Below are 23,441 nucleotides of genomic sequence, written 5' to 3'. Positions count from 1 at the left end.
GGCCAATCAAAATCCCACCACCCATTGGTTGACTACGTTGAATATATCCTTCGAATGGGCCACGACGCAGCCATTAATAGTGATGTTGTGGAAGAATATTTAACGACAAGGAGGAAAGTTCATGAGATATTTGTCAAGTGAAAATTGCAGGTTACAAAACAACAGGTGCCATAAAGTAGAAGCCCATTGAAAGGTATATATTTATTATTTTTTTAATTGCACAGATATGGTCATCTCTTAGTGGTTTTATTTTCCTTCTTGTGCTTTTGTGCTTTTTTTTTTTTTTTTTTTTTTGGCAGCACCAAGCAGCATGCGGGATCCTAATTCCCTGACGAGGGATTGAACCTGTGCTCCCTGAAGTGGAAGCACGGACTCTTAACCACTGGATGGCCAGGCAAGTCACCCTCCTTGTGCTTTTCAACACTTCACTACGTTTTATGAGGGTTTTTTTTTTTCTTTTTGGCCACACAGCATGTGGGATCTTAGTTCCCTGACCTGGGATCAAACCCGCACCTCCTGCAGTGGAAGTGCAGAGTCTTAACCACTGGACCACCAGCGAACTCCAAAAACATTCTACTTGTTATAGGCTAATTGTGTTCCACCTATCCCTATTAATATGTTGAAGTCCTAGTCTCCAGACCTCAGATGTATTTGGAAATAGGGCCTTTAAAGAGATAATTAAGGTCAGGGACTTCCCTGGTGGTCCAGTGGTTAAGAATCTGCCTTCCAATGCAGGGGACATGGGGTTCTATCCCTGGTCAGGGAACTAAGATCCCATATGCCATGGGGCAACTAAGCCTGCATGCCGCAAGTACTGAGCCCGCACGCCACAACAAAGAGCCTGTGTGCCACAACAAAGACCTGATGCAGCCAAATAAAAAAATTTTTTTTTAATTTTTATAGAGATAATTAAGGTCAAATTAGGTCACATGAAGAGGCCCTATTCCAATATGACTAGTATCTCTATAAGAAGACGGTGTTAGAAATGAGAAATTGACAGTAACACAATAATAGTGGAGGACTTTAATACCCCACTTACACCAATGACAGATCATCCAGACAGAAAATAAGTAAGGAAACACAAGCTTTAAATGACACAATAGACCAGGTAGACTTAATTGATATTTTTAGGACATTCCACCAGAAAATGGAAGAATACACTTTCTTCTCAAGTGCACACAGAATGTTCTCCAGAATAGGTCACACTTTGGGTCACAAATCAAACCTTGGAAAATTTAAGAAAATTGAAATCATATCAATCATCTTTTCTGACCACAACGCTATGAGATTAGAAATCAATTACAGGAAAAAAAAAAACAGTAAAAAAAACACAAATACATGGAGGCCAAACAGTGAGCTGCTAAATAACCAAGAAATCACTGAAGAAATCAAAGAGAAAATCAAAAAATACCTAGAAACAAATGACAATGAAAACACAACAATCCAAACCCTATGGGATGCAGCAAAAGCAGTTCTAAGAGGGAAGGTCATAGCAATTCAAGCTCACCTCAAGAAACAAGAAAAATCTCAAATAAACAATCTAACCCTATACCTAAAGCAACTAGAGAAAGAAGAACAAAGAAAACCGAAAATTAGTAGAAGGAAAGAAATCATAAAGGTCAGAGCAGAAATAAATGAAATAGAAACAAAGAAAACAATAGCAAAGATCAATAAAACTAAAAGCTGGTTCTTTGAGAAGATAAGCAAAATTGATAAACCATTAGCCAGACTCATCAAGTAAAAAAGGGAGAAGACTCAAATCAATGGAATTAGAAATGAAAAAGGAGAAGTAACAACTGACACTGCAGAAATACAAAGGATCATGAGACATTACTACAAGCAACTATATGCCAATAAAATGGACAACCTGGAAGAAATGGACAAATTCTTAGAAAAGCACAACCTTCTGAGACTGAACCAGGAAGAATTAGAGAATATAAACAGACCAAACACAGGTAATGAAATTGAAACTGTAATTAAAAATCTTCCAAAAAACAGAAGTCCAGGACCAGATGGCCTCATATTAGAATTCTATCAAACATTTAGAGAAGAGTTAACACTTATCTTTCTCAAACTCTTCCAAAAAATTGCAGAGGGAGGAACACTCCCAAGTCGTTCTACCAAAGTCGTTCTCCCAAAACCACAATCACCCTGATACCAAAATGAGACAAAGATATCACAAAGAAGGAAAACTACAGGCCAATATTACTGATGAATATAGATGCAAAAATTCTCAACAAAATACTAGCAAACAGAATCTAACAACACATTAAAAGGATCATACACCATGATCAAATGGGATTTATCCCAGGGATGCAAGGATTCTTCAATATACGCAAAACAATCAATGTGGTACACCATATTAACAAATTAAAGAATAAAAACCATATGATCATCTCAGTAGATGCAGAAAAAGCTTTTGACAAAATTCAACACACATTTATGATAAAAACTCTCCAGAGAGTGGGCATAGAGGGAACCTACCTCAACATAATAAAGGTCATATATGACAAACCCACAGCAAACATCATTCTCGATGGTGAAAAACTGAAAGCATTTCCTCTAAGATCAGGAACGAGACAAGGATGTCCACTATCACCACTATTATTCAACATACTATTGGAAGTCCTAGCCACAGCAATCAGAGAAGAAAAAGAAATAAAAGGAATACAAATTGGAAAAGAAGAAGTAAAACTGTCACTGTTTGCAGATGATATGATACTATACACAGAAAATCCTAAAGATGCCACCAGAAAACTACTAGAACTAATCAATGAATTTGGTAAGGTTGCAGGATACAAAATTAATGCACAGAAATCTCTTGCATTCCTATACACTAACAACGAAAAATCAGAAAGAGAAATTAAGGAAACAATCCCATTTACCATAGCAACAAAAAGAAGAAAATACCTAGGAATAAACGTACCTAAGGAGGCAAAAGACCTGTACTCAGAAAACTATAAAACACTGATGAAAGAAATCAAAGATATCAAACAGATGGAGAGATATACCATGCTCCGGGATTGGAAGAATCAATATTGTGAAAATGACTATACTACCCAAAGCAATCTTCACATTCAGTGCAATCCCTATCAAATTACCAATGGCATTTTTCACAGAACTAAAACAAGAAATTTTACAATTTGTATGGAAACACAAAAGACCCCGAATAGCCAAAGCAATCTTGAGAAAGAAAAACGGAGCTGGAGGAATCAGGCTCCTGGACTTCAGACTATACTACAAAGCTACAGTAAACAAGACACTATGGTACTGGCACAAAAACAGAAATCTAGATCAATGGAACAGGATAGAAAGCCCAGAGATAAACCCACGCACATATGGTCACCTTATCTTTGATAAAGAAGGCAAGAATATACAATGGAGAAAAGACAGCCTCTTCAATAAGTGCTGCTGGGAAAAATGGACAGCTACATGTAAAAGAATGAAATTAGAACACACCCTAACACTATACACAAAAATAAACTCAAAATGGATTAAAGACCTAAATGTAAGTCCAGACACTATCAAACTCTTAGAGGAAAACATAGGAAGAACACTCTTTGACATAAATCACAGCAAGATCTTTTTTGATCCACCTCCTAGAGAAATAGAAATAAAAACAAAAATAAACAAATGGGACCTAATGAAACTTAAAAGCTTTTGCACAGCACGGGAAACCATAAACAAGATGAAAAGATGACCCTCAGAATGGGAGAAAATATTTGCAACTGACAAAGGATAAATCTCCAAAATATACAAGCAGCTCATGAAGCTCAATATCAAAAAAACAAACAACCCAATCCTAAAATGGGCAGAAGACCTAAATAGACATTTCTCCAGAGAAGACATACAGATGGCCAACAAATGCATGAAAAGATGCTCAACATCACTTATCATTAGAGAAATGCAAATCAAAACCACAATGAGGTATCACCTCACACCGGTCAGAATGGTCATCATCAAAATATCTACAAACAATAAATGCTGGAGAGGGTGTGGAGAAAAGGGAACCCTCCTGCACTGTTGGTGGGAATGTAGATTGATACAGCCACTATGGAGAACAGTATGGAGGGTCCTTAAAAAACTAAAAATAGAACTACCATATGACCCAGCAATCCCACTACTGGGCATATACCCTGAGAAAACCATAATTCAAAAAGAGTCATGTTGGGCTTCCCTGGTGGCGCAGCAGTTGAGAATCTGCCTGCCAATGCAGGGGACATGGCTTCGAGCCCTGGTCTGGGAAGATCCCACATGCCGCGGAGCTACTAGGCCCGTGAGCCACAAGTGCTGAGCCTGCGCGTCTGGAGCCTGTGCTCCACAACAAGAGAGGCCGCGATAGTGAGAGGCCCACGCACTGCGATGAAGAGTGGCCCCCACTTGCCGCAACTAGAGAAAGCCCTCACACAGAAACAAAGACCCAACACAGCCAAAAATGAATAAATATTTTAAAAAAAATAAAAGAGTCATGTACCAAAATGTTCATTGCAGCTCTATTTACAATAGCCAGGACATGGAAGCAACCTAAATTTCCATCGACAGATGAATGGATAAAAAAGATGTGGCACATATATACAATGGAATGTTACTCAACCATAAAAAGGAACAAAACTGAGTTATTTGTAGTGAGGCGGATGGACCTAGAATCTGTCATACAGAGTGAAGTAAGTCAGAAAGAGAAAAACAAATACCGTATGCTAGTGCATATATATGGGATTTTAAAAAGCGGTACTGATGAACCTAGTGGCAGGGCAGGAATAAAGACACAGACGTAGAGAACAGACTTGAGGGCACAGCGGGAAGGGTAAGCTGGGACGAAGTGAGAGAGTGGCATGGACATATATACACTACCAAATGTAAAATAGATAGCTAGTGGGAAGCAGCTGCATAACACAGGGAGATCAGCTCGGTGCTTTGTGACCACCTAGAGGGCTGGGATAGGGAGGGTGGGAGGGAGTCTCAAGAGGGAGGGTATATATGTATACATGTAGCTGATTCACTTTGTTGTACAGGAGAAACTAACACAACATTGTAAAGCATTTATACTCCAATAATGATGTGGAAAAAAAAAAAAAAAGAAGGTGGTGTTAGGATACAGACCAGGGGATGAACATGTGAGGACACAGCAAGAAGGCATCCATCTGCAAGCCAAGGAGAGAGGTCTCTGAAGAAACGAATCCTGCCGAATCCTTGATCTCGGACCTCTAGCCTCTAGAACTGTGAAAAAAATAAATATCCATCGTGTATGTGACCCAATTTGTGGTATTTTGTTTTGGCAACCGGAGCAAACTAATACACTACCCATCCACCAAAGACCAGCCCCAAGGCCAACCCTGCCATGAAACCACCTCTCGCCCCCAAACTTCCCCTCCCTCTGCCTTTCCTTTGCTACTGCTTTCGTGTCACTTGGCCTTGTTTAGAATAACATTTGCTCACACTCTCCTGCTGCTGCATTGTAAGCTTCCTGAGGATGAAGTCCACATGTCATTCATCTTTTTCTGTCTCACCCCTGCTGTTTCAGATGACCTGGGGGTTCTCAATGAATGGCCACTGAAATAACAAAAGAGCAAGGATGTCAGTGGGAGTCAGACCACCCAGATATTTCCTGGTGGTGCTGCTGTGTGTGTGTGTGTGTGTGTGTGTGTGTGTGTTTTCGGGTGGGTGTGGTTATTCCAGGAGGGCGCCACCTCTTACCAGCTGTGTGATCTTGGGGGCGGTCACACTTCACACCCAAACCTTAAGAGTTTACAAAGCATTTTCGTATGTCGCCTCTCATTTGGTTGTCATAACAATCCACCAAGATTGCCCATTATTTCCTCCAGTTCCCAGGTAAGGTAACCAAGCTCAACAAAGGCAGAAAAACAAAACATTTAGTTGTGAAAACTTACAATAATAGAGAGAACGTATTGAGTACCTGGCACCGCACTAAACACTTTGTGTGGCTTGTCTCAGTTAATCCCCGTGAGGAGCCTGTCAGGGAGGAATTGTTACTAGAGCTATTTTACAGGGAGGGAAACTGAGGCTCAGAGGAGTTACCTGAGATCACACGCCATAGCTAAAAATGGTGGAACGGGACTCAAACTCAGGTTGTATAGCCACAGCCCACACTTAGAACCAATACTGCCTCCTCCCAACATAAATTAGTATATACAGGGTCCTAAATGAGTGGGGCAGACAGGAATTGCTCCAAAATTCAGAGACTGAGTTGGTCTAGAGAGTCGTCTTAAATAAGGTGAGATCCGAGCTAAGGCTTTACAGACAGCTGTGTGGAGAGGATGGGGTGCGGCCCGGCTGCCTCACTTAGGCTGTTTACACTCAGTATCACAAGTCAAATTAAACCACCCAACTCAACTCCCCACACTCCTCTGGAGCCCCCAAGATGTGCCGGCCAAGGGGCTGGGACGTGCAGGGATGTAGAGAGGATAAAGAAGAGGTCCGTGCCCATGAGGAGCTCAGTCTCCTGGGGAAGGCAGACTGTGCCGAATAATAGGACCCAAGAAGACGTGAATCAGTCACATTGCCATGGCTTCAAGGTTCTATCCAGGGCCTTGAGGGGAAAGCCCTGGTCCAAATTCTGCCGCTAAATTTCTGTAAGACTTTAGGTAACTCCCAACCCATCTCATGGCTTCAACTTCTGCACCTGGAAACAGAATCACTGAATATGTATTAGAGAATGACTCCCATAGGCTAACTTCTATTATTTACATCCAGTTTCTCCTCTCTCTCTCTGTCTCTCCCTCCTTCTCTCTCTCTTCCTCTCTCTTTTTGTTAAAAATATGAGTTTAATGTTAGAGAAAGAGGTCAAAGCAAAGACAACATTTTGAAAGTAAACAACATACAGATAAAAGTCACCGGAGCCACTGGACACTCAAGAAAGATGTCTGTTAAACACAAGATTAATTAATCCATTCTCCCAGGCCCACCTCATAGTTCCACACAATCAAAAACTCTAACCCTGGCAATTAAACTTACCAAAGGCAGCTATTTCTTGAAGAAGGGGATATAAATGGCACCAATCGCAATTTACATCCCCCTGGGATGAAGGATGCTTTCAGAAGAGATGCTGTAAATGGATTAACCATTTCCTGGGGAAGCCAGAGAAAGAAGCTGGGGTCTACAGCAATACGTGATGCCAAGAGCAGCGCCCATCTGACTCCAGCGCTAGAACTTGTGGGGGCCTCTCCTAACTTCTGCCCCTCGTGCCTGAACCTCTCCCACCGGAATAGGCACCTCAGCAGTGGCGGCATATTTCTCATTGGCTTATTTCTTGTAAGACTCAAGAGACAAGAGGGATTCTTAAGGAGTTCTCTGGGCAACATTTTCTTATTAAGGACACAAGTCGAATAAATGGAAACAGGGCTTCCCTGGTGGCGCAGTGGTTGAGAGTCCGCCTGCCAATGCAGGGGACATGGGTTCGAGCCCTGGTTTGGGAAGATCCCACATGCCACGGAGCAACTAGGCCCGTGAGCCACAACTGCTGAGCCCGCGCATCTGGAGCCTGTGCTCCGCAACAGGAGAGGCCGCGATAGTGAGAGGCCCGCGCACCGCGATGAAGAGTGGCACCCGCTTGCCACAACTAGAGAAAGCCCTCGCACAGAAACGAAGACCCAACGCAGCCATAAATAAATAAATAAATAAACAAAATTTTAAAAAATAAAAGTTGACAAAGCTAAATTATGATGTTTAAAAATAAATAAATAAATAAAAATAAATGGAAACATTCCCCTGGGGGGTCCAGTTGACCAACACAAGGTCTCTTTGGATTCTTCTTTTTTATTTTATCAGAGTATAGTTGATTTACAACGTTGTGTTAGTTTCAGGTGTACAACAAAGTGATTCAGTTATACATGTACGTATATTCATTCTTTTTCAGATTCTTTTCCCGTATAGGTTATTACAGAATATTGAGTAGAGTTCCCATGCTGTACAGTAGGTCCTTGTTGGCTCTCTATTTTTTATATAGTAGTGTGTGTTAATCCCAAGCTCCTAATTTATCCCTCCCCCAACCCCACATTTCCCCTTTGGTCACCATAAATTTGTTTTCAAAATATGAGTCTGTTTATATAGTATAGCTTTAGTGCCATGCAGCATTTGAAGACTCAATTTTTAAAATTGTTAACCTGTTGCTGACTTTATTGTGTTAATTCCCAGTTCAACAGCTATTTCCCTTAACTCAGGATACAACTTGTTGTGTATGACAGTTTTCCTTCACACACCATTTTTGTGGGTGTGTATATATCTAACTTGGGGAGAATTGGGGAAAAAAACACAGCTTTTTAATTTGTTTAAAAGACACTTTCTACCTGTTACATTTTGTACTCTTAACCAATTAAAGAAACCCATAGCATTTTTAGTTTTACCTTGACTATGTTTTCCACTAGTATATCCCTGTTGATTTGTTTGTGCCCTTTATTAACTGTCATTTTCTAAAATTTTTTTCAATAAAAGGAAAGAAGATGTGAAAAAAAGAAATCTATGACTCTGTTTCTGCTTTGTAAATAAGTTCATTTATATCATTTTTTTTGATTCCACATATGAGAGATATCACATATGAGTGATATCATATGATATTTGTCTTTCTCTGAGTCTCTTTAGATTCTTGAGCCCATTTAGCATCTTGGTGCATATTTGATTTCTTTCCTTTGTATTTTCTTTCTTACTTCTTTTTTAATGACAGGAAAAAAACTATCTGCAGAGCAAAATTCTTCCATGTGAGTTGAACCCTTCACCTTTTTCATCCCAGTTTTAAGAAATATCCACTACAGTAAGATGAGCCCTTCTCTGGAAGGTAAAGAAGAGAGGGGTCTCCCCCTTCCCTGGGTCCCCTCGTTCTGCAATCCCGGGGCCACCTAAAGGGTAGTGGGTCCCTTCTGATTGCTCTCCAAGTTGGCTTTCTACAACTCGCCCAGCATATCAAGGGGTTGGGCTCTGTAAGAAAACCTCCCCTTCCTGAGCTGTTACAGAAGCTGAGAAGATATGGTGAAAATGAAAGATTTCCCAATAACTGTGCCCACAGGGTTTCGGGGACTTCACAAGCTGAAGTCTGTGTCAGTGACTCCCGCCTGAGGGCCAAGTAGGACACGCCATCAGGGTGATCATTCATTCGGTACATCAGAACATGCACCTGAGTCACCTTCATCCACTCATCTGATAGACATCAGTGTGCATCTGTCTGCCCAGCACCATATTCTATACTGGGGATACAAAAAGGAGAAGACAAAGCCCCTGTCTCCAGGAACTCAAGACCTAATGGGAGCACAAGGAGGCCTCCATGCTTGCTTTCTCACCCACTACCCCACCCCACAACCCTGATATCAGGAAGTGAGACAAGATGGGTTGAGTCAAGTTGGAAAAATTGTTGGGTTCGGCTGTTGACTACCATTTTGGCCAAGAGTCCAGTGGAATTTGAGATGTTTAGAATTTGCAGCAATCATGGCAGCTTCAGATGATCTTCCATGCAGCACTATTTGGGGGTGAAGGGTAATACTCTAGGCTCCGAGTAAGGGACAAGCCTACAAAAAAGAAGATAAAACAATCACAAAGCTGGACACACTGCCTGCTCCCCTGGAGAAAAGGAAATGATACAAGTAGTAAAAGATGGAGGCAGCAGAGATTTATGTTGAGAAAGGCAGCCAAGTGGGAAAAAGTATGAACCTATGTCCCAGGTAAATGCCCTAAAGCCTGGGTCCATGGCCTGGGGATGGAAAACTGTTACCATCTGCCCTGTTCTGATGGGGGTGGTGTGGCGTTTATGGAAGGTAAGTGTAGAGGTTGCTTAAGTAGACTAAACTATGCAAACCCCATCCCACCTGTCTCCCCACCAAAAATAAATTGGCGCCAAGAAGCTGGGTCTGGTTGAGTCTCTTTGGGTCTGATTGAGTCTCTTTGGGTCTGATTGAGTCTGGTTGAGTCTGGTTGCATCTGGTTAGGTCTGGTTGAGTCCGGTTGAGTCTGGTTGGGTCTGGTTGGGCATGCAGCTCAAATACTGCCCGTGACCTCTATGGACCAGTGGTCAACACATAGATGTGAGTCCAAGTCCCAGAACTGCTCCTTGCTTGGAAAAGTCTCTGATTCCCTTTAAGCTTCAGCTTCCTCATGTGTAAACTGGGGGACCTGATCAGTACTTACCATGCTGTTGTTGTGAGGACTAAATGAGACAACTGTGTAAAGCACTTGAACAGTGCCCAGCAGAAGTGGAGCCTCAATACTTGTTAACTGTTGTTATCTGCTACACAGAGTCTTTCCTGATCCTTCCAGTAAAAATGGCCTCTGCCCCACCTTGAACTCATGTCACAGTCTGGCTTTATCTGTCATTTTCTGCCCTTGAAGGGAAGATCCCTGTTTGATTCATATCCACAACATCTAGTCAGAACTCAAATGGTGAGAATTTAGACAATTCTCATGTGAGAGGGAAGAAAAAGACAGAACATAGAAGAATGATGTCTATGGGCAGAAATATGCAACTACTGCCAACTACAAAAAAAAAAAAAAAACAGACTGAGTTGTTGGAGCTTGGAATTCAGCTTCCTGGACGTTAAAGATAGACTTGCTATAACTCAAGATGTGGCCCATGGGGATCACCTGGGAGCTTGGGAGAAATGCAGACTCTCAGCCCTGTGCCAGGCCTATGGAGTCTGAATCTGAATTTTGACTCCCAAGCATGATACACTCGAGAAGCTGCATAGACCAGAGGTTCTTAATCTTGTCTACACATTAGAATCATCTAAGGAGCTTTTAAAAATCCTGATGCCCAGGCTGTATCCCAGAATAATGAGAGTCTCATTTATTTTTGCAGCTCACCAGGTTATTCCATCATATAGCCTGAGTTGAGAACCATTGGTCTAGACCAATCCTACAGTTTACTGGTCAAGAAACTAAGGTCCAGAGGGGTAAACTGACCTGCCCAAGGTCACACGGCAAGTAAGTGCCAGCACTTGGGACTTGAGCCAAGTCCTCCAACCCCAGGGCTCTCTTCACTCTATTCACTTCCCTATGGCAGAGTCTAGGGAATGGGGGGAGGGGAAGGGAGCACCGGGCTTCCCCTTCTGGCTTGGCATCTTCATGGTTGAGTCCTGAAAGAGGAGTTTCCTGGACACAGGTGGCCTATGCATGGGAATTCCCTGACGGACCATGTCCGTCTCCATCCATCCGTTTCCCAGGAGGTAGGTCCCAGGAGCCCAGGCCAGGGGGGATTCTGCTTCTAACCGGTGGCTAGTCTTAGGCTAAAACAGCCCCCAGGCTCTCAGCCAGCCAGCCTGACCCTGCCATTCCCACACACCTTGTCTTCCCAGAGACACGGAGCACTCAGGGACTGTCCCATCACCAGGCCGTACAGTTCTCAGAACGCAGGTGAGGTTTCTGAGCCCCCATGGCCTCAGCTCCCAGCTCCTCTCAGAACTGGCTGGGACAGGCCCCGTTCTCAAAGTCAGCAACCGCGACGGTCTCGAAACTAGAAGGTCTAGAAGCTCTCCCTTGACTTGTTTTTGCTCTCTTGTCAGGGTTTTCAGGGGGTGTGTGTGTCTCAAACCTCTGATTGTCTCTGCTCTCTGACTTTTTCTGGTGTGTTTTTGAAGTGGCTTTTTGTTATTCTGCCTCGGCTCACTCACCTTTCTCAGCAGCTGTGGAAAACACTCGGCCCCGCTCTGCTCTCCACTGAGCACTTGGATTCCGTGTAAACAGCTCGCCTGCTGGCCTGCTCAGGAGGGCCTGGGCCTGTGGAGCCTTTGAGAACAGTCATGTGGCAGAAAACCTCCCCATCCTCAAGGAGGAGGATGGGGGAGACCTGACAAAGCAGAAGGAACTTTCTAGGCACACAGGTACCGATGGCCTAGGCAGATCTGGAGAGGACAAGGCTAGGGACCTCTTCTTTTACGAGCATCAGGGCTGCTAGAAGGAGGGTGCCAGGAACCTCTGCCAGGAACCTCTCTGGTCTCCTCTGCTGAAATTTGAGTAGATCTAGAACTGCGTTGCCCAAGATGGTAGCCACACATCATATGTGGCTAGTGAGCACTTAAAATGTGGCTAGTGTGACTAAGGAACTGAGTTTTAAATTTTACTTAATTTTATTTAATTTCAGTGAAATTTAAATAACTACATGTGGCTCGTGGCCGCTGTGTCAGAGCACCTCACCAGCAGCGGTTCTCACAGTTGACTGCACAGCAGAATCCCCCAGGGAGATGTAACACTTGGATGCCTGCATCCAACCCGGTGATTCTGATTCACTGGCATAGGGTGTGGACTGAGCTGCAGAGTTTGGGAAGCTCCATGGGTGACTCCAGTGTGTAGCCAAGTTTGAGAACCTCTGGCCCAAAGGACTCCCAACTCCTCTTCCAACCCCAACTCCCTATATTTTGATTTGATTTCCAGGGTTTTCAGAATTTGAGGACCACAAAGCAATGTGATACACCACATCAAAAAAAGAAAAAACAAAAACCATGTGAACATCTCAATAGATACAGAAAAAGCATTTGATATAATTCAGCATCCATTCATGATCAAAATGCTTATGAAAGCGGGTATAGAAGGAACACATCTCAACATAATAAAAGCTATTTATGACAAACCCACAGCCAATGTAATACTCAATGGTGAAAAGCTGAAAGCCTTCCCACTAAAATCAGGAACAAGACAAGGATGTCCACTCTCGCCACTTTTATTCAATGTAATATTGGAAGCCCTAGCCACAGCAATCAGACAAGAAGAAGAAGTAAAAAGTATCCAAATTGGTAAGGAAGAGGTAAAATTGTCATATAATGCAGAATTTTTTTAAATATCTTTATTGGAGTATAATTGCTTTACAATGGTGTGTTAGTTTCTGCTTTATAACAAAGTGAATCAGCTATACATATACATATATCCCCATATCTCCTCCCTCTTGCATCTCCCTCCCACCCTCCCTACCCCACCCCTCTATGTGGTCACAAAGCACCAAGCTGGTCTCCCTGTGCTATGCGGCTGCTTCCCACTAGCTATCTATTTTACATTTGGTAGTGTATATATGTCCATGCCACTCTCTCATTTCATCCCAGCTTACCCTTCACCCTCCCCATGTCCTCAAATCCATTCTCTATGTTTGCGTCTTTATTCCTGTCCTGCTCCTAGGTTCTTCAGAAACTTTTTTTTTTTTAATATTCCATATATATGTGTTAGCATACGGTATTTGTTTTTCTCTTTCTGACTTACTTCACTCTGTATGACAGTCTATAGGTCCATCCACCTCACCTCACTACAAATAACTCAATTTCATTTCTTTCTATGGCTGAGTAATATTCCATTGTATATATGTGCCACATCTTCTTTATCCATTCATCTGTCAATGGACACTTAGGTTGCTTCCATTTCCTGGCTATTGTAAATAGAGCTGCAATGAATATTTTGGCACATGACTCTTTTTGAATTATGGTTTTCTCAGGGTATATGCCAGTAGTGGGATTGCTGGGTCATATGCTAGTTCTATTTTTAGTTTTTTAAGGAACCTCCATACTGTTCTCCAGAGTGGCTGTATCAACTTACATTCCCACCAGCAGTGCAAGAGGTTTCCCTTTTCTCCACACCCTCTCCAGGATTTATTGTTTGTAGATTTTTTGATAATGGCCATTCTGACCAGTGTGACGTGATACCTCATTATAGTTTTGACTTGCATTTCTCTAATGATTAGTGATGTTGAGCATCCTTTCATGTGTTTGTTGACAATCTGTATATCTTCTTTGGAAAAATGTCTGTTTAGGTCTTCTGCCCATTTTTGGATTGGCTTGTTTGATTTTTTGATATTGAGGTGCATGAGTTGCTTGTAAATTTTGGAGATTAATCATTTGTCAGTTGCTTCATTTGCAAATATTTTCTCCCATTCTGAGGGTTGTCTTTTCGTCTTCTTTATGGTTTCCTTTGCTGTGCAAAAGCTTTGAAGTTTCATTAGGTCCCATTTGTTTATTTTTGGTTTTATTTCCATTTCTCTAGGAGGTGGGTCAAAAAGGATCTTGCTGTGATTTACGTCATAGAGTGTTCTGCCTATGTTTTCCTCTAAGAGTTTGATAGTGTCTGGCCTTACATTTAGGTCTTTAATCCATTTTGAGTTTATTTTTGTGTATGGTGTTAGGGAGTGTTCTAATTTCATTCTTTTACATGTAGCTGTCCAGTTTTCCCAGCACCACTTACTGAAGAGACTGTCTTTTCTCCATTGTATATTCTTGCCTCCTTTATCAAAGATAAGGTGACCATATGTGCGTGGGTTTATCTCTGGGCTTTCTATCCTGTTCCATTGATCTATATTTCTATTTTTGTGCCAGTACCATACTATCTTGATTACTGCATCTTTGTAGTATAGTCTGAAGTCCAGGAGCCTGATTCCTCCAGCTCTATTTTCCTTTCTCAAGATCGCTTTGGCTATTTGGGGTCTTTTGTGTTTCCGTACAAATTGTGAAATTTTTTGTTCTCGTTCTGTGAAAAATGCCATTGGTAGTTTGATAGGGATTGCACTGAATGTGTAGATTGCTTTGGGTAGTATAGTCATTTTCACAATGTTGATTCTTCCAATCCAAGAACATGGTATATCTCTCCATCTGTTTGTGTCATCTTTAATTTCTTTCATCAGTGTCTTATAGTTTTCTGCATACAGTTCTTTTGTCTCCTTAGGTAGGTTTATTCCTAGGTATTTTATTCTTTTTGTTGCAATGGTAAATACGAGTGTTTCCTTAATTTCTCTTTCAGAATTTTCATCATTAGTGTATAGGAATGCAAGAGATTTCTGTGCATTAATTTTGTATCCTGCTACTCTACCAAATTCATTGATCAGCTCTAGTAGTTTTCCGGTAGCATCTTTAGGATTCTCTGTGTATAGTATCATGTCATCTGCAAGCAATGACAGCTTTACTTCTTCTTTTCCGATTTGGATTCCTTTTGTTTCTTCTTCTTCTATGATTGCTGTGGCTAAAACTTCCAAAACTATGTTGAATAATAGTGTTGAGAGTGGACAATCTTGTCTTATTCCTGATCTTAGAGGAAATGGTTTCAGTTTTTCACCATTGAGAATGATGTTGGCTGTGGGTTTGTCATATATGGCCTTTATTATGTTGAGGTAAGTTCCCTCTATGCTTAGTTTCTGGAGGGTTTTTATCATAAATGGGTGTTGAATTTTGTCAAAAGCTTTTTCTACATCTATTGAGATGATCATATGGTTTTTCTCCTTCAATTTGTTAATATGGTTTATCACATTGATTGATTTGCATATATTGAAGAATTCTTGCATTCCTGGGATAAACCCCACTTGATCAGGGTGTATGATCCTTTTAATGTGCTGTTGGATTCTGTTTGCTAGTATTTTGTTGAGGATTTTTGCATCTATGTTCATCAGTGATATTGGCCTGTAGTTTCCTTTCTTTGTGACATCTTTGTCTGGTTTTGGTATCAGGGTGATGGTGGCCTCATAGAATGAGTTTGGGAGTGTTCCTCCCTCTGCTATATTTTGGAAGAGTTTGAGAAGGATAGGTGTTAGCTCTTCTCTAAATGTTTGATAGAATTCTACTGTGAAGCTATCTGGTCCTGGGCTTTTGTTTGTTGGAAGATTTTTAATCACAGTCTCAATTTCAGTGCTTGTGTTTGGTCTGTTTATATTTTCTATTTCTTCCTGGTTCAGTCTCGGAAGGTTGTGCTTTTCTAAGAATTTGTCCATTTCTTCCAGGTTGTCCATTTTATTGGCATATAGTTGCTTGTAGTAATCTCTCGTGATCCTTTGTATTTCTGCAGTGTCAGCTGATACTTCTTCTTTTTCATTTCTAATTCTATTTATTTGAGTCTTCTCCTTTTTTTTCATGATGAGTCTGGCTAATGGTTTATCAATTTTGTGTATCTTCTCAAAGAACCAGCTTTTAGTTATAATGCAGAAGTTGAGGACCAAGGAGTTTACTCAGAGAATCCACTCAAGACACTGAAAACTATTTTTCCATGTTCTAAACATAATACACATTCATGGTAGAAAACTGAGAAAATTCAGAGAAATAAAAAGAAAGTTAAAATGCCCTAAAATCCCACCACCCAAATAAAGGGTTAGAACGTTTAGGTATAAACGTATAGACATTTTCCCATGGATATATCCTTCTGTTTTTTCAAAATTGGAATCATACCGTGAGTTCTGTTTTGTAATTAGCTTTTGTCACTGTGTTTATGTGATTAACAAATAATCATATATCATCAATTGTAATGGTTACATGGTATTTTATCATAAATATAAACTACAGTTTATTCAAATCCATATTAATTTTAGCCCCATTTTTTGCTAGTGTTTTAAAAAACATTACTGTGAATATAACAATAGCAATACTTGATGAAAAGCCATTCAATAACCGCTTGGGAGGAGAGGAGAGGAAAGAAGAGGGATGGGAGGTGAGGGACGCGAAGGAAGACGAGAGGAAAACAGAAATAATTAGGCCAAGAGGCATACAAAATTCTAAGCAATTCAAATTACTCCCCAGAAAAGCTGAACCAGTTTACACTCGTACCAACAGAGTGTGACAGTACCTATTTTTATGCATGCTGGCATTGCACAGAATTCATTTGATAAGCATTATCAATTATGCTTGCCAAATTTAATGAGGTATAAAAAAAAAACCACTACCCACAGGCAATAACTCATTGTTGTGAAGTTCAGCATACGTTTAATAAGCACTGACTCTGTGTGAGGTGCTGCCTTAGGTATGGGTGATAAAGATAAACAGAACCCATCCCTGCCCTCTGAGAGCTCAGGGAAGGGGGTAACTCAAGGGCTTGGCTGTAAGTCAGGGAGAACGACATGGGTGCTAAATAGAGGTACCAGAGTCATAGTGCTGAGTAGAAAAGAAAAGCCCATGATGCTTCACAGCAATGCTGGGAAGTCTGGGGGGTGGGGGAGGGTGCATCTGAGCTGGATCCAGAAGGATGAATACAGGCACTGGTGAGCATTAGGAGGTGGTGCTTTGGCCAACACCAAAAGGTGCTAGAGGCTCAGGGGACTGGAAAGCTGTCCATTCTATCTTCCAGAGGCTCCTGCATTTATCAATCCCCTGCAGTCAGGAAGCTTGCCTTGGATCTATCCCACAGCCTCTTTTTGCCACTTAATTCCCTTCTCTATGGTTACTTGTGGTGGGAACAGGAGACACTCTATAAAGTCACCTTCAGAAACTTCTAGATCAATGCCAATACCAAACATAGTACAGTATGTTCTTATTTGGATTATTCATTCCTTTTCTAAAAGACATTGACATACAATGTCAGTATGTCCATTTTAAAAAAGAGTTGCAAGGAATTCCCTGGTGGTCCAGTGGTTAGGACTTGGCGCTTTCACTGCTGGGATCTGGGTTCAGTCCCTGGTCAGGGAACTAAGATCTCACAAGCTGCATGATGCGGCCAAGAAATAAATTAAAAAATAAAAATAAAAATATTTGAATAAATTAAAATTTAAAAGAGCTGCAGAAGTCAAGGTCATAGGGCAAATTTAGGGAGACTTGGATTCCCCAAGCCTCAGGTCCCACGCCCAACTTGCACACCATTATTAGGATGGCCAATGCCAGACTTGTATAAAGAAGGAGGCAGCCAATTCAAGCCCTGGCTCTCCCACTTAGGACTTGTGGGGCAGTTTGCTTCATCTCACTGAGCCTATAAAACATGGATTGCAGGAATAGTGAAAAATTAGATTTGAAGGGTGGGAAAGCATTTTGTTAAAAGTAACAAGAATAAGAATAAGCCGTGACTCCCATCAATGTGGGCCATGGTCAGGTTAGCCAGTCTCTTGCTTTCCCTCTTCATGAGTCCGTTTCCCAAACACACACACACACACACACACACGCACACGCACATGCACACACACACACACACCCTTTAAACCAAGACTCTGACGTACGTCTTAGCATTTCAGGAATAAGACAAGTCCCTAGAGATGGCCTTTCTTCAGAAGCTCACTGAAAATGGATTAAGGGACTTGCCCAACCGTGATTCGGAGCGTGATGTTGGAAGCGCATGACAGCCACGGGACCTTTGAGTGTCGGGTCCCCTTTTCCACCCATTGACCAACACGCCCCTTTCCCCCAGTCCTGCCCTATTACGTCAGGGACAGAATTAAATTCCCCCCCCTTCCCTGCCTTCACCTCCCCCATCCTGCTCTGTGACACACATCCCTGGAGAGTCCCACACATCATCGCAGAACAAAAACAAAACAACAAAGAAAAAAAACACCAAACCTTCCCCCTTGCCACCCACCCCTCCACTATGAGTCGCCCACACAGTAGGGGTTCTTTAACTTGGGTTTCAAATACTAGAAATGAAATAGCCTTTTTTTTTTTTTCACTTCTGCTATTTACACAGAAGTGCCTGCCAGGGCACGTCGGGCGCTAAACCCACCATAATTCAAATTTATTTTTAGGTTTCTCGGCTGTAGAAGTCTGCAAAATGCCACAATGGGCTCGTGTGATTCAGTCAAGGGAGGGGGGGGGTGAGCTAGGAGAACCTTTCCCGGCCAACCCACACCTTCCCCCCACCCCACCCTGTGCTTTACGATTCCACTTCGTTTCAGCCTCACGGAGACTCATAGAAGAAACCCATCTATTACTGATCTATTTTCGCAGGTATTGAAACTGAGGTTCTGGGTAGTTAAGCAACTTGGTCAAAATCAATTAGTCAGTACGGGGACCTGGATTTGAAACCAGAACTGACTCAGAAGCCAAAGTTCTTTGTGCTGAAACCCTTCCCCTCTGCCTTTCTTTTTCTCGCTCCCACAGCAAATTCACATGTACCTTCTTTACCTGAGTGTTTGCACGCTCCCTGCTCTAGCTACCTGCGCCTTGCCCTTTTCTGCTTTGGAATAAAAAGCAGGTTCACCAGAGAAGGTTCTGGAAACTTAAGTTTTCCTCCACGCCCAAAGCAGTGGCATATGCTTCACTGCAACCCGTTTAAGTGACTGACTCCTTGCCCCCTGTGAATCCTGGTGGGGAGGGGAGCAGAGGCAAGTTGGAACTCTCTAATAGCAACATGGGAGGCTTCTGGATTTGGGCTACACAGATCTGGGTTGGAATCCCAGCTTGGACACTTAAGGCACTTAAATGTCACTAAGCCTGCACTTACTCATCTAGAAATTGGCAATGATTTACGTACCCACCTAGCAGCGTAGTTGAGAGACCCAAATGAGATCATGAGAGGGAAAGGGCCCAGGTCAGATTCAGGCACAGAGCTGGCATCCAATAAATGTTTCCTTCTTGTCTTCCTTTCTCACCAACGCCGGAGAGGAGCACAGCGCTACGACCAGGGAGCCTGGCCTGCAGGAAGCGTTGGTAACTGTCTCGGAGGAAGCTCAAGAGATTAAGTAAACAAAAGGTCCTACTGTGTAGCACGGAGAACCATATTCATTTCCTTTATCCTATGATAAACCATAATGGAAAAGAATATTTTAAAAAGAATATATAGGACTTCCCTGGTGGTGCAGTGGTTAAGAATCCGCCTGCCAATGCAGGGGACACGGGTTCGAGGCCTGATCCAGGAAGATCTCACATGCCGTGGAGCAACTAGGCCCGTGCGCCACAACTACTGAGCCCACGAGCCACAACTACTGAAGCCCGCACGCCTAGAGCCCGTGCTCCACGGCAAGAGAAGCCACCGCAATAAGAAGCCCGCAAAACGCCACGAAGAGTAGCCCCCGCTCGCCGCAACTAGAGAAAGCCTGCGAGCAGCAACAAAGACCCAATGCAGCCAAAAATAAATAAATAAATAAAACTATTTTTTTAAAAAAAGAATGTATATATATATGTATAACTGAATCACTTTGCTGTACAGCAGAAATTAACACAACACTGTAAATCAACTATACTTCAATTAAAAGAAAAAAAAAAAAAAGTTTTATTAAGGCCAGCCTCCAACATTTGCAGGGGCTGGGCAAGGGTACAGTAGAGGCCTACATACCACATGCCAGATATTTATGTCATATTGTACATCAAGCCAATAAACTGGTAAGTAAAATAGATTCTATCCCATTTTGAAAATATGTTTCCATAATGTAAAATATCTTTTATGATGACCTAAAAGGCCATGTTTAAATTTAGAATATTTTCAGACTCCTTGGAAAGTTTGCCACCAGCCACCGGCCTCCAGCCCCGGGCCTGCGGCTCAGTCCCTTTTCCTTCCTACTCCCCGGCCTACCTAAACTCTGTCTACACCACCACCCCCATACACAGCCAGCTTCTGGCCAGCTCTTAACCTAGGGGATTCTGGATCCTGGGACCTGGAGGGTGACCAATAAGTGGGGGCACAGAGCTGCTGTGGGCCCATCTTTCATCTGACAGAAAGGAGTTCAATTAGAAGGGTATGCGGACAGCACGGCATCGGCCCGAGGTGCTCTTTGCCTGTCACTCTAAGTGGGAATCCATGCAGCGAGCTGGGGCCGCAACAGTTACCTCGTCCTTCTTCCTGTGTTAAGCCCTAAACCTGACATTTGAAAGGAAATTGTATTTTTGATGATTTCAATCGCTTTGCAATAAACTTTGTCTTTCCCCACCCCTAGGACAGGGGCTAAGGCAGGGGAGCTTCTAACAAGTGTACACTGATATTTACATATAGACTCTCCTCAGCTCTATGTTTGTCCTTTGCTTTTAAAAGTCTTTGCTCCAGGGACTTCCCTGGTGGTCTAGTGGTTAAGACTTTGCCTTCCATGCAGGGGGTGTGGGTTCGATCCCTGGTCGGGGAGCTAAGATCCCACATGCCTCATAAAACCGAAGCAATATTGTAACAAATTCAGTAAAGATTAAAAAAATGGTCCACATCAAAAAAATCTTAAAAAAAAAAAAAAAGTCTTTGCTCCAGAAAGCCAGAAAGGATAGACAGAAACCAGATCTGTAGTTGCCAGGGGCTGGGGTGGAGAAAGGGTTTGACTACAAAGGGGTATGAGAGAATTTAGGAGGGTGATGAAACTGTTATATACTGTACCTTGCTTGTAGTAGTGGTTACACAACTGTATGCATTTGTAAACATCCCTAGAACCGTACACTAAAACAGGTGGATTTTACTGTATGTAAATTATATCTCAAAAAGTTATGTAATAAAAATTCTTCGAACCACATTCTAAGAAAAGAGTAAGATTTGAAAGAAGAATGTGTTCAGGCATCTAAAATAACTTCCTTTGGTGTGACATTTAGGGTGAGTCAGTGTAGAGGACATCTGTCACATTTGTAGCTGCCCATCTTCTTATGTGAATAGCCTTTCTTTCTGGAGGAAATTACCTTGTTATGGTCCTGCCTCCCCAGGTAGAAGTCAAGAACACAAACTCCCCGCCTCCCTTGCAGCTAGGCATGGGCCTGTGACCTACTCTCCACCAATCAGAAGCATTCATAGAGACTTTGATTCAGTAGTAAATACTGTATGGACGAGGCTGCAGGGGGCTTCCATTTTTGCTGATGTGGCAACAGCAGAGGCAATTGACTTTGGTGCTTTCAGTGGTTGAGCTCCCAGTTACCAGCTCAAATTTGTGTAGGTCAGGGATGGAAGCGGAAGTTCCATTCATTGTTCTCTGCTACTAGCTCTGAGTCTCCTTTGGGAAAGCCCTTGATTTCTCTGAGTCTATATTTCCTCATCTGTAGAATGGGCATCACAGGGCTTACGTCGCAGAATTGCTGTGAAATTAAATAAAGTGATTCAGGGTCTGGCAGGCAGTAGGTGCTGAATAAGTATTAGCTCCCGTCCTCCCTGAAACAGTAGGTAAGATCCTGGAAATTGGTAACTTGCCTTAACAGCCTGAGAGTTTCCCCAGAGCTGGGACCCCAGGAGCTTTATTCAGAAGCCAAAGCTGACACTAACCTTTGAGGAGCTGGAGCAGGTAGCTGTGCAGGTAGTTAGAGACGTATGCCCATTAAGCTTCCCTCCTCTGCCCAGCTCCTCTCTGGCTTTACTAAGGAGTGGCCACTATTTCATGAGCTCTAGATTGAGCCTTTTGGGGGTTAAATCAACAAAAAATGCTTCAACCCAATGGTTGAGCACCAAGAATAAGCCAGGTGCTGTATTAAGCACCCAAGAAATAAATAAGGTGCCACCTACTTGCAACCTGAAGCAGGGAGAAAATGTATAGATGCCTATGATACAAATTAGACTGAGGGATGTTACAGCAGTGTGAACAGCATGCTGTGGGCTTGAGGCATCAGAAATTCTTCAGGGGCTTCCCTGGTGGCGCAGTGGTTAAGAATCTGCTTGCCAGTGCAGGGGACACGGGTTCGAGCCTTGATCCGGGAAGATCCCACATGCCGTGGAGCAACTAAGCCTGTGTGCCACAACTACTGAAGCCCGCGTGCCTAGAGCCCATGCTCCACAACAAGAGTAGCCCCCACTCGCCGCAACTACAGAAAGCCCACGCCCAGCAGTGAAAACCCAACGCAGCCGAAAGATGGAAGGAAGGAAGGAAGGAAGGAAGGAAGGAAGGAAGCAAGGGAGGAAGAGAGGAAGGGAGGGAGGGAGGAAGGGAGAAAGAAAGAAAGAAAGAAAGAAAGAAAGAAAGAAAGAAAGGAAGGAAGGAAGGAAGGAAGGGAGGAAGGGAGGAAGGGAGGGAGGGAGGGAGGGAGGAAGGGAGAAAGAAAGAAAGAAAGAAAGAAAGAAAGAAAGAAAGAAAGAAAGAAAGAAAGAAAGAAAGGAAGAAAGGAAGGAAGGAAGGAAGGAAGAAAGAAAGAAAGAAAGAAAGAAAGAAAGAAAGAAAGAAAGAAAGAAAGAAAGAAAGAAAGGAAGAAAGAAAAGAAAGAAAGAAAGAAAGAAAGAAAGAAGGAAGAAAGAAGGAAGAAAGAGAGAAAGAAGAAAGAAATTCTTCAGGAGGCTAGGGCTCTTTGAGCAGGGTCTTGAATGATGAGTTAGAGTCTAACAGGGGAAGAAGGATCCAGATGTATCTTAGCCTGAGAGAAAAGCATGTGGAAAAGCCCAAAAGAATGAAAGTGCATGGTGCTCTTGAGGGAATTCAAAGTTGGTCCAGAATGGTGGGAACACAAAGTGGGTACAGGTGGAGAGTCAGAGATTGAGGCCAGAGATGGCGACTGGGCCAGTTGAGAAGGGCTTTGAATGCTGTGAAGAGAGCACAAAAGGAGGATGAAACAGACATGGTCTCCGTCCCAGCCCCTCCAGGAGGTGATCAACGGACTCCCCAGATGTGGATGACCTGAGAGGACATCCAGGTTCATCTGGTTCAATCCCCAGATGAGGAAGCAGGAGATGAGGGGCTCCTGGAAGCTTGGCTGGCTGAGCCGAGACCAGAACCCCATACTTTTTCCCACCACAACAGGCAGTCTCGAGCTGAACAAGCATAAAGCCACCTGGGCTTTCTAATACCTACAGTGTACAAACTCAGCTGTGAAACATGCAGGACTGGCCCGATGGTGGGCCCAGTCTTGGGGGGTGGGGAGTGGGCACGCTGAATTTCTCACTCATCACTTGTCAGGAGACCAGACATCACTTCCCCG

General features: G+C 42.8%; 1 long non-coding RNA gene across 2 annotated transcripts in view; it reads right to left on the bottom strand.

Annotated features, from left to right (window-relative positions):
- Positions 1–5,662: 5,662 nt before the first annotated feature.
- LOC309618261 overlaps positions 5,663–23,441 on the bottom strand; it is a 36,844-nt gene continuing 19,065 nt past the window's right edge. For both annotated transcript variants that reach the window (XR_014238388.1, XR_014238389.1), the window contains exons 3-4: positions 15,931–15,974; positions 5,663–15,574 (exon numbers count right to left, since the gene is read on the bottom strand). This is a non-coding gene — a long non-coding RNA (uncharacterized lncRNA). The remainder of the gene's footprint in view (positions 15,575–15,930; positions 15,975–23,441) is intronic.

This window comes from Balaenoptera borealis (assembly GCF_965194805.1).
Source record: "Balaenoptera borealis genome assembly, chromosome: 20".
Lineage (NCBI taxonomy): Eukaryota > Metazoa > Chordata > Mammalia > Artiodactyla > Balaenopteridae > Balaenoptera > Balaenoptera borealis.
Note: the sequence above shows the minus strand (reverse complement) of the source record. Positions and strands in the feature narration are given on the sequence as shown.